This window comes from Pinus tabuliformis, chromosome 7 (genome assembly GCF_031772625.1).
Source record: "Pinus tabuliformis cultivar Carrire ecotype Pingquan chromosome 7, CPIR1, whole genome shotgun sequence".
NCBI classification, from domain to species: Eukaryota; Viridiplantae; Streptophyta; class Pinopsida; order Pinales; family Pinaceae; genus Pinus; species Pinus tabuliformis.
In genome coordinates, this window is record NC_142293.1 from 2,064,194,913 (window position 1) to 2,064,212,563 (window position 17,651).

The window sequence follows — 17,651 nt, forward strand, 5'->3', positions numbered from 1 at the left end:
TCCGAACTGTGAATGGCAAGCAAATCCAAATCTAAATACCATTCTGAGAGTAAATCGCCCTCACCATCTCCTCCGACTTCTCCATTGCATTCAGAAACCTTAAATCCAGAGTTAGAAGTCGCTGGAACAATAGCCGCTGCTACAAACCCTGACATTTCAGAAAAATCTACTATTGAACATCCTGAAGTTGAATCTTTGATTCAAAAACTTCAGCGATTTTCAATATCTCCTCAGAAATCTGATAAATCTCAAGGCAGCGTGACTTCGCAATATAATCCTGCTCATCCTCCTACCAGGTTAAAGAGCGAAAAGTTTGGTTTTCAGCCAACCGAATTACCTCTACCTTCTAGGAAGAGAGCAAGGAAGTCTCCTAAAGGATCCGATAGCGAGACTCTTTCATCATCATCATCCATCTCAACCTCTTCACCGCGAAGTCAACCATCCACTCCTCCACTTCAGATCATCGTCCATCAACCTATTGCAACTTCCTCAACTCCTTCTCAACCATCTGGAGTCATAATATCCTCATCTTCTCAACCACAAGGATCATCTTCTGCACTTTCCTCTGTTAGTAGTTCAGCAATGGCCCAAACTTCATGGAATAACCCAGGGGCAGTCTTAATGCCTGCACCCTTGAGTCAGATACTGGCCCATCCTGAAAAATGGCTGCCTAAGTTTAACCCTGAGGCAGGCATGCTAGCAGAAGAACATATAAATAACTTTATGTTATCCATAAATCTCAATGGAGTTGTTAATGAAGATGTTGTTGTTCGACTCTTTCCTTATACTCTGCAAGGAACAACCGGATCATGGTACTTCTCATTACCATCTGGATCTATTACTAGTTGGGACATCTTCCAAGAACAATTCATGACCAAGTTTGGTGATGACAGGTCTACAACGACCCTGATTAATGACTTGTCTAACCTGAGGGCTGAGTCTAGAGAACCCATCAAGGATTTTAATTTACGTTTCAATAAAATCTTGAACAAAATTCCTACTGCTTCTCAGCCTAGTGAAGAAGTGCAAAGTGAGTGGTACATTACTGCTTTACCATCAAACTTAGCAATCTTTGTTGATAGGGCTAACAAACCAACCTTAGTTGAAAACATAAAGGAAGCAATAGCAGTAGAGAAACGTATTACAGCCTTAGAAAAGAAAAATGCGATGGAAGAACAAAAATCTAAGAAGGTCTCTTTCAAAGAAGATCCCAAGAAAAAACAACCCAGAGATCCATTCGATTTAGAAGGATTACAAAAAGTTTTGAAGACCATGTCTAATGAAATGGTCAACATCAAGAAACAAGTAGCAGAAACTTCTTCTACAGGCCTTTTTAAAAGGAATCCTTCAACTGATTCCAAACCCCCTAATGCTATTTCAAATGTTGAATCAGAAGAAGAAGAAGAGGAAAATGCTACTGAAGAACATACCGATGAAGAAGAAGTCGTAGAATTGCAAGGTATGTGGGATTTCATCCTCCCAAATGAAGAAGATCAAGAAGCATTCCCGGTTAGTACTCGTAGCAAAAATCAGCTTGATCCTCCTCAACCTACACCTAAGCCAAAGAGCGCAAGCTCGATGACTAAGGATAAAGTCGCAGCCAAGAAAACATCACCTAAAGCGACTCAAACCAACCCAGTCCAAACAGACACATCTACTCCATCTAAAACGCTTATCGGTTCAGATGAAATGGAGTATAACATCGTAGAAGACATGAAAAAGACTAGGGCTAATATTACTCTTTTTGAATTGAGCAAGTTAAAGCACCAGCAGAAAGTACTTTTGAAAGAATTACATGCTGTGCCAGTTGCACCATTACCAGCTGCTGTAATCTCTCAAGCTTCCCATGATATGGGAAGACCTCCAACTAGTACGATGAATGAAATTGATCCAAATGATATCGCATTAATTGGAGGAAGATCGAGATCGCATACTCCCCCATTTCTCCTTACTTATGAAATTTTCAATAAAAATGTGCATAATTTCTTAGTTGATTCTGGAGCTTCATCAAATATTTTACCAAGGTCAATTTGCGCAAAATTGAAGGTTCAACCTCAAAAATCCGTTGTGCGCATAGTTCAGCTAGATCAATCACAAGTTGAAGTGATTGGCGAGTTAAATCAGGTTACCATAAGGCTGTCATCTAATCCAAAGGTATGTCAAGTTATCGTCATTTTAGTTGCTGATATTCCTAAATTTTATGGCTTAATCCTTAGCAGAGATTGGTCAGAAAAACTTCATGGATACTTTGCAACTGACTAGTCACACATGTGGCTGCCTTATAATGGTAAACCAAATCAAATAAAAGTTGAACGTGAGCGACATCAGAAATACATAGTAACAGAACTCAAGGGAGAAAACGAACTAGTAGCATACAATTCCAACATTATCGGCAACTATTCAGTAGATTCTTTCCTAGGAAATTTTAATGCTCATTCATCACCTTACTTAGAACATTTTGTGTTATCTCAAGTAGAAATTTTTTCTCAAACAGATAGCTCTAAATGCATTAATTTTATAGATAGTCCTGTAAATAAATCTTCGTTTTGGAAACTATTTTTTGATGGTTCTAAGTCTAACGAAGGAACAGGAGCAGGATGTGTATTAGTAAGTCCAGAGGGAGATAAGACCATGCTAACTTGCAGACTAGAATTCGAGTGCACCAACAATACCATAGAATACGAAGCTCTAGTCCAAGGCTTGTACAAGGCAATCAGATTAGGCATCAAATACCTGCAAGTTTTCGGAGATTTTGAAATAATAATCAGACAGGTACGTAATACTATACACTGTTTATCAGGTCATTTAAAGCATCACCAATATTTAGTTCAATATCTGCCTAAACATTTTATAGCATTTAATATCTCATCAATTCCCAGACTCCAGAATGCTAGTGCAGACCTCTTAGCTAGTGTAACTTCCAAGCTCATTCCTTCAGAAGATTTTAGCCCTGACCCATTTTCAATTGAGTTAATTTTTAGACCATCTATCCCTGATAACATCACCAATTGGAGAATTTTCAATGACGATCCTGATATCGTGAGTTTTCTCACATCTGAAGGATCCTACACCAATCAAATAATTGACGAAGACCAACATGACCAACAATTGCAACATGATAGTACTAACAATGTTATACCTAAATCAATAGTCAAATTAGAAGACCTTTATGATTTGAAAGATCGATTCAAAAGATCTACTAATTCAAAACTCCAAAGTTCAACTTTGAATTATGAATTAGTAAACCTAGGAACTAATGCTAAACCACAAAACATCAACCTAGGCCTTGACCTAGCCCCTGAAGAGAAATTAGCATATATTCATCTCTTGAAACAATAAAAAGGTGTTTTTTCCTGGAATTATGATGAACTCAAAACATACGACACCTCCATCATCCAACATACTATCCCAATGATCGATAATGAAAAACCTGTTCAACAGAAGTTGAGAAAGATCCATCCTAATTTAGAAAATCAGATCAAAACTGAACTCATCAAGTTATTGAAAGCCAAAATAATCTTTCCCATTAGAAATTCTAAATGGGTCTCCAATATGGTACCTGTTAGAAAGAAAAACGGTGATATCAGAATCTGCATTGACTTTCGAAACCTTAACAAGGCCTGCCAAAAGGATAACTTTCCTTTACCTCCGATGGAACAAATATTGCAGGCAGTTGCGGGCTCAGAATTAATGTCATTCTTGGATGGGTTCTCAGGATACACCAAGTGCTGGTACACCGCAACGATCAATTAAAGATGATATTCAGAACTAAATGGGGCACATACACATATCAAAAGATGCCATTTGGTTTGATTAATGCAGGTGCCACATTTCAAAGAGCCATGGAAATTGCATTCAAAGGGTTAGTTAATAAGTCAGTGGTAATCTATTTGGATGATATTACTGTTTGTTCCAAGAAACGAAACAACCATCTCAGGGATTTAAAACAAATATTCCAACGTTGTTTAAGGTATGAATTTCGCTCAACCCGAAAAAATCCTTTTTCACATTGAGTGAAGGAAAGCTTCTAGGATTCATAGTGTCAAAATCTGGGATTCACATTGATCTTGACAGAATCAAAGAAATTTCCGCAGTTCCCCTACCTTACAACAAGAAAGCCATGCAATCTTTCCTTGGCCAGATTAACTTTGTAAAGAGATTCGTTCCAGATTTTTCTAGAATCATGTCTCCTTTACAAGCCATGATTAAAAAGAACACAAACTTTAAATGGGTCCAAGATGAACATGAGGCTTTCAATCTGATAAAACAAGCCATTATCAATGCTCCATCATTAGCAACTCCGAACTTTTCCGATCCTTTTATTTTGTACACTTTTTCCTTAGATAAATCATATGCTACGATACTCACTCAAGCAAATCAAGAAAAGGAGGAAGCTCCAATTGCTTTTTTCAGTTCCAATTTACAAGGTGTTGAATTGAATTATTCAGATGTGGAAAAACAAGCTTATGTTGTTTTTAAAGCAATTAAATACTTTAGACCTTTCTTACTCAAGACACATACCAAGATCATAGTACCGTTTCCAGCGGTAAGAAATCTTCTAGTATAGAAGGATGTGGGTGAGAAAAGGGCCAATTGGGTTACTGCCTTACAAGAATACGACGTAGAAATCAAACCAACAAACATTGTAAAAGGTCAAGGCTTTTGCAAACTGCTGGCAGGAGCATCGCTAATGCCCGAAAATCCATCTGAAGAGGTACAAATGTATGAGGTAAACCTAAACGATGTTGAGTCATTATACGCTGATATTATTTATTATTTAAAGAATGGATATGCTCCTCCAAATCTTGATCATACCAAGAAAAGAGCCCTGAGGTTAAAAGCCAAACAATATCAATTTGTGAATGATATTCTTTTTAGAATAAATTATGATTCTGTTCTACTTAGATGTCTTGAGAAAGATGAAGTTGAAAAAGTCTTGCAGGAACTCCATGATGGGCCAGCAGGTGGACACTATGCTGGAGATGCAACTGCTCATAAGATCTTGCGCGCAGGCTATTACTGGCCCACATTATTCAAAGATGCACATAACTACGTAAGGAAATGTCAAGTCTGTCAAACCGCTGTTGGAAGACAAAAGAAACCATCCTTGCCACTGCAACCAGTTACTATCGAACAACCTTTTGATCAGCGGGGATTGGACATAATAGGTGAGATCGTTCCTCACTCTTCTAAACAGTATAGATACATCCTTACAGCAACAGACTATTTTACCAAATGGGTAGAAGCAGTTCCACTCAAGACGGCTAACGCTGAAAATATCATTGAATTCATAGATCAGTTCATAATCACTAGGTTTGGATTGCCTTCCGCTTTAATGTTTGATAATGCATCATACTTTTCTAGAAATGCAATGACTGAATTTGCACTCAAAAGAGGTTTCAAACTGAAATATTCTGCCAATTACTATCTGCAAGGTAATGGTTTAGCTGAGTCCACAAATAAGAACTTAATCAGAATCATCAAGAGAACCATTGACCAAAATCATAAGAATTGGCATAAGTCTTTAATATATGCTTTATGGGCAGACCGAATAACACAGAAAGCCTCTATCGACACTTCTCCCTTTAATTTAGTTTATGGGAAAGAAGTAGTTCTTCCAACACATCTGGGGATTCCCTCTTTAGCCTTGGTTCAGTACATTGATGAAGTACTAACTTCTTCTTTACAACTTAGGCAGCTGGAATTAATTAAATTAGAGGAACAATGAGAACGGGCTAAGGTAAATTATGCTCATCATCAAGCATTGGTGAAAGCCTCTTTTGATTCCAATATGGTATCCAGAAAAGATTTTCAGATAGGAGATCTAGTTTTAAAATGGGACAAAGCTCATGAAGAAAAGGGAAACATACAAAATTTCAAAGAATGTGGCTTGGTCCTTTTCAAATTGTAGAAGTCGTAGGTCAATCTACCTTCATGTTACAAGATTTAACAGGGAAAACAGATTCTCTACCTGTTAATGGTCAAATTCTCAAGAAATATTTTCCATAGAAGAATTTTCTTCTATTTTTATAGAGTAGGTGTTTTTCTTTTCATAATAAAACCGGTTGTAAAAGGTTACTTTAGGCATTTACGAAAAAGACACCAATTCTCTCTCAATTTTTTATTTTTTCGCTTGTATAAATAGAAAATCTTTTGGAAAATTGATCTTTATTATTGAAAGATATAGTTAAAAACTCTAGCCTAGATATGATACTAGTTTCAACTTCATAAAATTTGATGAACACAACCTTTAGTGAGAAATTATTTTATATCAGTACAATGAAAGGTATCAATAAACAAAATAAAGATTCTCTGTAGAACAGCTATTTCCAAAAACTCTACTATTGTCATCCAAAGCTATCTTAAGGAAACAATGACTTCCTCCCTACGAAGGAAATCACAACTTTCAGAGGAACAATCCAAGGACACGCTTTATCTTAAAGAGTAAGAGGTCTCATCACGAGCCGACTTATCATAATCACAAATATTATAACTTGCTGACTTTGCCAATACTACATACCAAAACAGGGCAATGACTCAAGATTGTTGCAATCAAAAGGCAAGGGGTCTCATCACGAGCCAGCTTTTTCAGCAAAGTTATGAATCAAGTGAATGATTGTGTCATAAATTGGCTACCAAACCAAGACATTTTCTGTTTAAGAATAAAAACAAAATCAAAGCAATAAGTGTGGATGTGGATTCTTCTTTGAGAATTGTGGGTTTCTTTAAGTAGGATAAAGGATCATTGTTGGATAACAGGTAAACCTGTCGAGGCTATAAACGCCTGCTGGCAATAGAGGCTCTACCTACGACAAATGAGCAAATTTAAAACTGGTTTACAAAGAATACTTTGTTTTATCTTTACAAACCAAGTAATGACTGATGTAAATACAAGGACTAGCTTAAGGCAGCAAATAATCAAAGTTGAAAATAGTTGAAACAAAATGTCATTGACAGGGTAGAATATAATGTACTTTATCTTTCTATAATAAAGTTTAACTTTCTGAAAAAATTTCTGTTTTGGAAGTTTTGGAAATTCAAAAAGCAGCAGAGATAACTGGTTCTTCCAAGTGAATCGCCAATTGTTGTGGCCAGCAGCAACCCCCCCCTCTTATTGAGTGTTATTCCTAATACTAAATAAGTGGGGACCCTTAGTAAAAAATCTAAAAAATCAAAGTAGTGATTAAATTTCCTTCTCAAATAAAATTACCATCATAAGCTTAGGAAATCTCCCTTAGAAAACCTAAAAAATCTAAGTTTTATGATAAGGTAACATAAAATCTTTCCTAAGGAAATATCGCATCGCATAAGTTAGCGGGATGCTACCTTACAAGCACAATTCCAACATTTGCGAGATCGCAATATGCGATAATAAACGAATATCGTATCGCATTCAACATAACTTACATGAAACACTTTAAAATTTGTCGATATGCGATAACGCCAATTGCAAGATCGCATCTCACAGAAAACAGGTTAACAAAGTTTTCATGCATAACATTCCTGCGATTTGCGATATTGCGATTTCGCGATACAACAATCTATGATATTGCAATTTCGCAATGTCGCGATCAAGTGATAATGTGACGTCATAAGCGATCAACATTGTGATTTTGCGTTTTTGCGATGTTGCGATCTGCAATGTTGCGAAGAAAATCGCAAAATTGCTCCATCGCAGATCTCTCGGGTGCGTTATTCAAGAAAAGTATTTTCCTTAAGATGATACCTGGTTATGCGCTTTAATGCTAATAAATGAGTTAGTTGTCAGTTATTAATGGAATATGGGTGCGTGCTTATCGAAAGAATCATTTCACTTAAGGTGGTATACTTGGTATGTCTACGACATTTAAAACTTTTCCCATCACCATTCCTTGTCATTCATTTTCACTTCACTTGTGAATTGCAGGAACGGAGAACAGAGGACGATACAAAGCAATATGCAGGTTGAAATGGGAAAGAAAAGAAAAGCTCTGAGCTCAGAAGAAAAAGAAATGGTGCCCTTGTATACAGACACGGCCTGTAACAGAGACGCGAGAATAGCTAAGTGGGAAGGCATGTATAATTTGCTCGAAGAGAAGAATCCCAGAGTAATGGAAGTAGTTGCTACCGCGGGCTCAAATGGTTCTTCAGAAGCATCCCTTTCAGAGCTAGCCTACTCATTTCTACACCGGATAGCAACAAGACCCAAAATCCTCCCATATACGAACATGGTCGAGTGGATACTGGACAGCGCAGAAATCAGAAACAGACAGTTTAACACTCAGGGTCAAGAGCTTTCGGAAGTATTATTTTTACAAATTTTGAACTTTATATCTGTGGGAAGGAAAAATCACAAAAGGAGAAAAAGGCATCAAGGAAACTCGGATCAGAAACAGAGGCAGTTTTCGCTGAGAAAAATTTCTAGAAAAGGAAAGCTACTAGTTACCGAGTCACCTGCAAGTCCCTAAAATCGCAAGAAAGTAACGCTATAAGCAGATTGGAAATAGAGAGCTCAGGAGAAGACTCAAGTAATCTAAGGGTTAACCAAGTTGAACTGGGATTATTACTGGGCTTACTTGGAAAAGCCACATAGCTAGTGGATGATTGTTATGTGTATCATCAATTCAGCCGAAAAGATGGCACCAGCTCTTGTCGATTTTGTTTTCTCAGCTCAGCTAAAAGCGAAAGTCAACCAACCGACTCTTCTCAAACAGATGCTACATGCATGCGATTTCAAGGACCAAATAGAGAAATAGTTTAATTTTAGATTCAATTTTATCTTTAATTTTGTTTTATTTTCCTGAAAAGAGGACGGTCATTTAAACCACATCCTATATTTTTGTAATAATTTATTTTTAGAATTAGCTAGTAGTATTTAAACCCTTCTCATGCATTTAGAGAAGGGTCCTGAAATTTATCAAAAACTTATCCCCAGAACATGCACTTCTGTACCCTCTGAGGAGGTTTTGATGAATGAATGGAATAGTATTTATTAATGTTTGCATTTGATATCTGCTACTGATGTTGCACTTTTGTACTCTTAGTAGATATTTGATCAAGGAGAGATAAATCGTTATCACTTAAAGCTCATGAGTAGGACTAGTTATAAATGGTATTTCTATCTCTTAACTATTTCTGCCTTGTGCTAAAGTGATTTCCAGTTTAGTTATTTATATATTAATGTATGAATGCCCGAGTTATCATTTGGCACTTTTGTATGGTGATAGCTATTTATTTATGCTTAGTGTATGAATAGCTCATTATGCGATATGTTTTTCACAACTGTTTCTTCTAGCTTTTTATACGAAGTGGTTCATCTTTATTGAATTCTTTTCTCATAATAGTTGAATGATCTTTATTACCAGTTTTTGTTTGAAACCATTTTAGATCGCATAGAGAAAAGGTCACACCCCAGGTTAGTGTAGATTTACATATTTCTGTTGATTAGAATATAATTTCCTTATTGTTAGATTAGAATTAAAGTAGAAGTATTCCATTTAGAAACTGTTAGAAACAGAAATATTCAATCTTCCTCACATACACACACAAATTGGGAAACTGGTCCCATATCCCCATTAGGACCCGCTATACCAAACGGAAAAGGAGCTACCAACCAAGTTCCGGACCGGGCAAGTATCCCCCTTGTTGTAGACCCGATTTTCGGTGCTTCAACAGAACTTTTGGGGTATGTCACAAAATACTGTGTAACACATACACAGACCCCTTTTCTCCCAATTCAAACCCTTTTTTCATATCTTGTTCTTCTTAAATACAATTAGGAATATTTTCTTGCATGAAAAATAAGAGACCAGATACAATGTATCTCCTATCGGCTAAGAAGATCAAGACAAACTTAATCTTGGAAACATCATATTAAAATCTTGACAAAAAACTTGGCAACATCAAGCTTCATAAAATCAAACTTATCCATATATCCATCCCTATCTTGATCACTAATAACCTATCACTATCATAACTATAGAAGGTCCAAAAATAACCAAAATACAAAAGCAGGCCTGAGTGATAAGTTTCACAACAGTGTGTAGTAGACTTCAAGCTCAGCATGGTCACAAGTTGTACCAGATGAAACCAATCTTATGGGTATAATGAAAATGGTGTTTTGTTGGAGTAGGACCCACTAGATGCTTCCTTCCACGCGTGAAGACCTCAGAAATTCCTATTCAGTAGTTGCGCAGCAAAATTCAAATTATGAGTTTGCTTGTCATTTCCCGCTCCAAAAACATTGCAAAATCCAACAATTCATCACATATAACATATAACTCCCAACCTACATCAAAAATCAAAAAAATTTCATTTTTTTCATAAAAAACAAATGACCCTATTGCAAAATGATCCCTTAGATAAAAATATTTTGACTTTTGGCAAAATGGAATAGAGCGTATGATAAAAAATGAGTAAATTTAGTCAAGATACCAAAACTACCTCCTCCTCTTCTTGCTGGATGATCGTTTGGTCTCTTTTCTGGAGGTTGCTTTGACTTATTTACCTAGTCGTACTATTGTGGGCAAATTGTTAGGTGATTGTTTGGTTTTCTTAAGTTTCCTCCTAGCCCTTAGCCAGATTCTGTTTCATTAGCCTTAATCTTCTCCTCATAATTAGATTTCTTGTGTAATAGCTCTTTATTTGTCAATGTAGGGGAAGAGTCCATTTTAAGACTACTTTAGCTTTGTCAACTATGTTAAGAGCTTCTGAAACCTGAACATCAGCTTCTGAGATGGTATCATTGATGGCCCTATTGTAAATTTTAGTTTTCTCTATTATCTGATCAACTTGTTGTTGGTAGAACTCAATCTCCTCAAATAGCCTCTGATACTGCTTCCATTCATCAAACTTTGGATTCTCTGTTGATTGAAAGGTTTCTTTCATATGCTCTTTCCATTTGGTTGTTGACCTTGTTATAGGCTTCCTTAGTTGCACACTGGGTTTTTTTACCTCCTCTACATCAATCACTCGTTTTCCTTTATCCTGGATTGTAGGTCTAGGAGGCCTCCTGGAAAACTCACTTTCTTTATGTTTGGTTTCTTCTTCTATTATGTGTCTGAGCTCTCGATTCTCCTTTTGCATATAAGAAATCATAAGGTGAGTTTTATCAAGGTTGTCCTGAAACTATGTAATTTTGAGGTCTTTGTCTTCCAACTAAACATCTTGTTCACCCCTTGTACCCTGTTCTAGTATATCCTCTGGGACATCAATGGTATTTTAAGGACTTGGATCCTCAATCAAGTGCTTGTTAGAAAATCTAGTCCTCGGTTTAGTCCTCGGCCTATGTAGAAATTGTGCTTCTTCATGTGCCACTTGGATCTTGCCTTTCCCTTTACTAGCTACTCTGTTATCCCTCATTGATTCCTTCATTGTCTTTTCATCTTTAGGCTCTTCAACTGCTTCCATAGGAGAAATGTTTGTATGAGCCAAAAAGCCTGAGGTTGAAAAGAAACCATCCCAACCATCCCAAGACATCTTCCTTTTCTCTAACTCATGCAAAACCAACATTTTGATCAGTGCAAACGAATAAGATAGGCAAGTTTTTCTCTCCCTTGGACTAATCTCTTTCTGCAATCTTGCCCAATATTTTGAACAGGTAATAAGGTAATTTTAGGCTCCTATTTCTAGTGAAGTTCATAATAATCCTAATGTGATACTGGTACACCTTGCTGAAGCAACCTTCACATGTAAAATACCTTTGTATTACCTTCAACAGTTGATTGTAGTGGCTCAATAGGTAACTTCTTGGGAATGTAGTGTCATATTTGTTTTTGTATTGAGGTTTTACAAACTCTTTAAAATGTGAGGCATCCAACTCCTTTCCTTTGAACCAGCTTTCACCCTGTAAGGGGATTTTTGTGGCTTGAGAAATAGTTTCTTCAGACACTGTAAATTCTAAATCTCCAATTTTGACCTTGTCACCTTTAAAATTTAGGGAAAACATATTAGAAAGATGGAAATGGTGGCCATGTGTTTGAACTTTCTCACATAAGGCTATGCACCATGTCCTTTCGAATGCCACTTGGATTTCAAGGTTAGAGTTCACCATCTCTAAACTTCTAGGCTCAACACGAACTACCTCCCCTCCCTTTGCTTTGCTTTTGCTCCCTGGCTTTCCATCTAGTTTTTGAAAACTACAACACACATTTCAACTCTATTTTCATGGAATACACCAAGTCTATGGAGGAAATGTTAACTAAAAACATGATGGAGGGATCACAGTGCAGTGAGGGATGCCGGCTAATAGTGAATTTACAAAGTTTAAATGATTTTATCTTTTGGTTCCTTGATAACCATTTTTACATGCTAGATAGTGTTGTATGCAAAGGAATTATGCCAATTAATAGGAGCTTTGACATATGAGCTATGCATATACACACATTTGACTCATACAAACTGACACATAAACCCTAAGCACTTCAAAACATCTCAAACATAGACTATTCAACATGTAGGGTTTGCACAATGATTATGTAGCAAATGCACACAAACTTTACCAATCAATGTCTAATTGATTTTTTAAGGGAAAACTGTGGGTGGAAAGGTATGTTTCCTCTGTTATACAACAAGAAAACTCAATTAGAAGCAGTGGGAGACCTCTGAAAGGAGATTGAAGCATTTTTGTAGCAACTGTGTAGCTCAGAATTTTGTGCAGTTGTTGCGCAACAACCTTCTCATACTTGAAATAACTTGCCTTCAAACCTTTTCCCAATGGATTTCAGCCTTGTGTTATACAACATGTCAAACCTTCTTACATTGTGAACTATGGATTGGAGAGAGAATGAGGGAAACATGAACAAAAATTTGACAATGTGCGCCTCATATGTCTTATTTTGATCATGGGTGTAAACTTTGGGTAAAAGGTTGTAATAATTATGAATTATGAATGATGATAATGAGTTGTGGATTTAGGGGGATGTAATGGAAATGATGATGAGAGGTGAGTTTGGGGGGGGGGGGGGGGGGGTGTTGCATATGATGGTGAATGTAAATGGAGGGGGTCTATGAAGTTCTGAATGGAAAGAGTACATGAAAGATAATTTTGAATATCAAATGGCAAACTGTGAATGATGAATTATGAATGGTGGAATGGGGGCATGATGCACACTGTTAGCGCTTGAGATTTCACCCTAGGCTGAGGAAGGTAAACCTTCAAGGCAACATCAAACCATTTCACCTCGTAGCTAGCCCTACGGGGTATGAGAAGGCTCTCTCCGGTCAAACTCGGTAGATCTTTCAATAGGATGAGCTGACCCAATTAGGAACACTGATATTAGGCTAGTAAACTGATAAGGAAGTTTGATTTAAATTTTTTGGGGTTTTGGTGGCAATTGGAGGGAGTGCAATTCAGGGTGTGGGGATTGAGCTCAGTTTTTGCAGGTGGGTCTTTGGGGCAAGGTAGGAGTTTGTGCTGATGCCTTAAGCTGAGATGAATGATCAAGGAAGAAAGAGAGGGAGCTAAAGAGGGCAAACAATGACTTTGAATCCTCTTTAGACAGTGGAAAACATAAATATTAAACAAAATTGAAAGCTGAGCATGGCATGCATGAATTCAAACTTTATCACTTCTTTTGTTTAATTAGCAGCAATAGAATAAGAGATGGAACACATAAACACACTTACAATGACAAGTAGGAAACACACCATCAACAAAATAATCCACAATGATGTCTGCAAAACCCTGGGCTTCCTTTTCCTCAAATTGCAGAGATACAAGTAAAATATACAATAGAGCTTCTCCCTGAAGAGTCCAACCATGAAAATGAGTAAGAGAAGGCATAATATAGATCATCTAACTCCTTTCCCCACCTCTATGGGTCGAGCTCAGCTTCCTAGGAGCAGTTTGAACTAATTCTAAACTAAGCACTAGATAATAGGCAGTCAAAACAACTTGCCTCTAAAACTTAGGTAACCCATCCATGCATTTAATATTCACTATTTACATCAAGGAAACTTCTAGAAGGGTTAAAGGAGAGTAAATTTATCCATGTGCCATGAAAATTATCCAAACATCCATCATTTACAAGCATTAAGAGTCAACCATAGTAAAAACTGAGTTTTGCAGGCCGAAATGGTCAAACTGGCAAAATTTCCCTGAGTGGTCACGCCCCTGCCTTGGAGTGGTCGCGCACATTGGCAGCTGTGTTTGAGGGCCTTCCCGGTGTCCAAATTAGGTGAAAGATAGCTCATTGGAAAGGTCTGTGAGTCTACTTTCCAACCCCACTGGAATTTATGAATTTGGAGTTGATTGGATCCCTCAAAAGTCATTTCTCCCAAGGCAGCTTTCTGCAACTCAAAAAAGGGGCAGAAAGTCAAAATTTGCATGTATTTTGAGCTTTTGGAGGCCCAAATCTACATAAAAATTTGACCCCATGCATAGGCAAGTGTATTGTTGCATGAAAATTCCAAAAATGCAAGTTTTTTTGCATTCTGAGCTGTTCCCCCGAGTGGTCGCGCGCGGGGTGAGACCACTCCAACGGCCAAAACCTGTAAATTTCTCAAAAATGCCCAAAATGCCTCAAAACTCTCAAAATTTCTTGAGTTTGCTGCTAGGAGGAGGCTAATGAGTATCATGGTGAGTGAGAGAAGCCTCGGCCAAGATACAGAGTGGGTTGGCCTTCTTTTTCCATTTTTTGTGCCTTGGCCAAACTCCTTGGATCCGGCGACTGTAATTTTGGAATTTCTCTAAAACCATGAAACCTGTGCAAAAAGTGAAAGATGTTTTTCTTCTTTGGCATGTTATGGACAAAAACCTCTCTCAGTTTTCCAAAATTCATCTTTGATTGCTCTGAAACAGCTTTTGAGTGCGGCTTGTCCCGATGTGTGAAACAAGGAAGTTTTTCGAAATGGAGCGAAATGAAGTGGATAGGGGACTTCTAAATTCTTGGGGAAATTTTTGGGAGTGGGGAGGGATGTTAGGAAGTAGGGGAAAGTGGAATCGCAGAGATTGAGTGAGGGGAAGGGGTCCAAAAGGGCAAAACACAGGCCCAACCTAGAAAATTGCCAGGTTGTAGCTAGAAACTAGGGTTTGTGCAAAAATGAGGAATTTGGCGGATCTAAGGGATGGGAAGTGTTTGATAAGGTATGTTAAGGATAGGGGAAGGTGTATGAACATCAGGAAACAATGTTTTCCGGTGATTTGACCATCCAAGAGAAATTAGCTTTCAAAACCCTAGGAGAGGGAAATGAGCTTGCCTAGGTACAACTGAAGCATGAACATGGTGTAAAATGACCCATTAGACACTGACATGATGATGACAAACCTCTGAATGATTATAGGCTCAGCTGAATGATGACATGGACTGACATTTGGGAAAACCCTAGGCCTAATGCCTAGTGACCAAATTTTGCTTGAAGACTCACTGAAATGACAAAATTTGACCTTGACACTCTGAGACCACTTTGTAAGAGCACATTTGATCACTGGAGGAAGGCTGGAAAGGCTGACACTAACATTGGCTCCAATGGGGATGGTAGCTCCTTGGAGATGCCAAGAACCTTAGACCTCTGGGAGAGCAGACCAGTGCCTTACAATCATTGGGCAATGGAGTCAAAAACTCAAACTGAAATGCATGACTAAAAATTGACACAAACTAACTTAGCAACAAGACTAAAAATTGACTCATAAAGGACTCATAACTCAACTAAAAACTGAATCGATACTTCAACACAACCGACAAACTGAAAATGATGCTCAAAGTGGAGCTTATTCATCACAACCTACTCTAACAGTTTCATTCATCACCTGATCAAGTGAAATGAAACAACCAATGCAACCAAGTAAGCATCCCATCTGCTGTTCGAATTCTCCACAAGTGCTCACTTATGACCAACAAGAGAGAACAAATAAAATGCAACTCCCATGACGACTTAGAAACAGACCCATTGAATGATATGAATTCTCTATCCACCTCCAAAAACACTGCATAAGGATCTTGAAGTTCAAGCACACTGGAACTTAGCTCATCCAATAGATTACTTCTCTTTCCCTTATACCGTGAATGCACACTTTGATCTGAGCCTTGTGACGAGACCTCTGCTGAAAATGACAAAGAAACCGGCTGCCGAATCAAATTCATATCAGCACATGTTTCAAGCTCACATGTAGTCAATGGAGAAAGACTTTGACTGCAAACCTCATCCAAAACATCAGCTATTGGATCATAAAAAACTTGGAAAGACTGCTGCAATGTATCCATTGTAAATGTATGACATCCTTCTAGCTGTTCATCTTGTTCTTGAGAGGTTTTATGAGAATTTTGCCTTATAAACTGAAATGCTTCAAAACAAAAGGGTATAGAATCTTCCGGCATCATCAAATCATCTTCCACAACTTCATCTGTAATCTGCCCTTCAATTTCATTTGGTGGCTGCAAATCTGATGCTACAGGCTGCTCAAGAATTTGGTTATCTGTTTCATCCTCAACATTAAATGATTTACTACGCAATCTACCCTTCAAAAACTGAAATGATTCGAAACAAAAAGGTAGGGAACCTTCTTGTATCATTTGATCAAATATGTCAACTTCCATGCCTTCATCTGCAATTTGACAACCAATGGCATTTGGGGGTTGCAAATCTGAATATGAGAAGTCTTGAACAAGGTTTTTATTGCCTCCAAGATGGTCTAGATCAAGACTTGTTGAAAACTGATTTCTGATTGCATGGTAGTTATCTTTGATGAACTGACATGAATCAAAACAAAAAGGCAAAGATCCTTCACTTACTTCAAAATTTGCTGCACTTTCCTCATCACTGTCATAGCTGATATGTGATGGCTGAACATTATATTCAAGCTGCTGAAAATGAACTTCTTCCTCGCACAAACTAGCTGTTGATTTGTCTACAAGATTAGCTACTGTTTGGAGAACATAATCATCATCATACTCATCAAACTGAGGCAAATCATCATCAAACATACACGTCATATCAACATCTCTCTCTTCTTCACAATGATCTATAAAACAATCACTATGACAACTGGGATCATAAACAAAATTTTTTGAATCAGCAACGTGTTCTTCAATCAGCGCGCCATGATCTTGAACATCATAAGCATTCCTTGCGTTGATCTTGTCTATCATATTTTCCACTGCACTTACCAAAATGTCAAGCTTTACCTCTAGAGATGTTGATTCGGCCAGATCTATGTTTTTCATCTCTTCTTCTTTCACCCTTGCCCTTTGGATCAACAGATGCGCCTCTACACTTACTGCACTGTTTTGCATCTCGTGAAGTGTTGCAATATCCTTTTCCCTCAACTGAAACTCCATCTCCGGATCAAAGGCACCCGGATAGTGTAAGAGAGTAGATCTAGGAGTAGGCCTTATATCAGCCGGCATCGAATAATAAACTTGGTTAAATCTGGCTGAAAATTGTTGTACCGTCTCGCCTGGCAATCTTTTCAGCTGGTTATACTCTTCTACGATCAAGAAAAGGTTTTGCCCGATCATCCACCTATCGAGAAAAACTTTGACGAACTGCTGGAAATCTGAGATGCTTGCATCAGGCAGGGTGTTGAACCAACTCTTAACTTCAGCGTGCAAAGAAAGAGCAAAAAGCCTCATACTAACATCTTCATCATCAACTTCAAAAAGGTCAAGAAATAACTCAAAATTCTGCACATGTTGCTCAACGTTGACATCCTTACTTTCACCATCAAACCTCGG